The sequence below is a fragment of the Austrofundulus limnaeus genome, unplaced genomic scaffold, assembly GCF_001266775.1.
Source record: "Austrofundulus limnaeus strain Quisiro unplaced genomic scaffold, Austrofundulus_limnaeus-1.0 Scaffold434, whole genome shotgun sequence".
Classification (NCBI taxonomy): domain Eukaryota; kingdom Metazoa; phylum Chordata; class Actinopteri; order Cyprinodontiformes; family Rivulidae; genus Austrofundulus; species Austrofundulus limnaeus.
In genome coordinates, this window is record NW_013952836.1 from 83726 (window position 1) to 85282 (window position 1557).

The 1557-nt window shown below is 37.9% G+C and overlaps 1 long non-coding RNA gene across 1 annotated transcript in view; it reads right to left on the bottom strand.

The window, feature by feature from the left end:
* The window catches only part of LOC106529276 (uncharacterized), a 7534-nt gene that overhangs the window by 4599 nt on the left and 1378 nt on the right, over positions 1 to 1557 (bottom strand). The window contains exon 2 of the long non-coding RNA XR_001311620.1: positions 1016 to 1113. This is a non-coding gene — a long non-coding RNA (uncharacterized LOC106529276). The remainder of the gene's footprint in view (positions 1 to 1015; positions 1114 to 1557) is intronic.

The following is a 1557-nucleotide window of genomic DNA, read 5'->3' on the forward strand; positions in this document are numbered from 1 at the left end:
CTGCTTCTGATTATCCCGTTAATCTAGATTTGCCATGTGGCCAAGCCAGAGCTGGATTGTGGGGCTTTGCACACAGTTGTCCTTGCCTCCATTTTCTCTCTCTCTCTCTCTCTCTCTCTCTCTCTCTCTCGCTCTCTCTCTTTCTCAACGTATATTATTGGGATACAAACCAAACAATACTAAATAATATGCTACTATTAGGGATGTAAATCAACAGTTTTATCACAAAACGATAATATATTGATTTGTTAGGATGACGATACAATGTTTCTTGATATAAAGTCTGTCATAATAAGATGTTGATTTAATTCAATTCACAAGTCTGTGATCGATAAGATATCAATCGACATTGGACATATGATGATGATATGCATCAGTGATGTCATTTTGCCTTGATGTATTGAATCATTAATTATTTAAATCAATATACTGACGTGGGTCGATGTATTGTTACAACCCAACTACTTTCAGATATGCTGCAGTACAATGCAATACAAAATGATACAAAGCAATATGCTGTTTTAAAACAATGAATACTTGATGTTATGACATACAATAGAATATAATATGATATTATGAACAGATGCAATATGAAAACTATTATTATCCCCTCAGAGGAATTGGTTTTAGGCTCTGTGCTGTCCCAATCAAAACTGAACTATTAAAGCGGGGATACAACACAAACTATATTTTATCCTTACAGGCTGTTTTTGTCATTTCATGAAACAGTTTTTCGTCATAGTTTTAAACGTATTACCTAACAGAACTTCTAAAAACTCCTGAAAAGTCTGTAACATTTATCAGGACACTMGTTAACAAATGTGCTGGATAGTCAGATAGTACCTGTCAAAATAAGTGGATAAGGTGGCGATTAAAGTTCCAGTTCATGAATTTGATTTTAGCCCATCCAAAATTGATACAATATAAAACCAGTTAGAGGCATGACGCACAACAAGGTTTCATTTGACACACAAAGTGAAGAAAACGCTAAACAAATCCAAAGCACAAAGCTTACCACTGATTGTTGACAGCACCTCCGCTGCCTCTTCCACGTCTTCTACCACGGACAGTTGTTGYCCCATCCTCGCCTCATGCACATGCACACTACGGCCTCTGGAACGGCACAAATATGAGTTAACAAGTTCAGCTTGGAGAACCTTAAATGTGTGCTCGAGTGAAAAGACACCAAAGCAATGAGGGGAGAAGCAACAAGACTGATGCTTCATTTGTTCAGCTGAGTGCAGAGAGGGAGGAGAGGAAGGAAGGGACAGGCGCTGAAGACACTTTTGCAATTGCACAACAGTTAACATGATTACCGACATTAATTTGACCTCTTAGTTAACTCAGCTGGGCTCCTGCTTGTCGTAGCAACTGGACAAGTCAAGTGTTAATTTATCATACATACAAAGAGCAACTCTATAACGGAAATACTTGCAAAATTAAAAATAAAAAAAGCAGCTGTTTAACCATTTTTATCTGCACTTGAGTCTTAATGACCCATGAGGCCTCAGTGTAAAGACTAAAGCCTGGAGGGTCATTTTGACCCAAGGGCAGCTG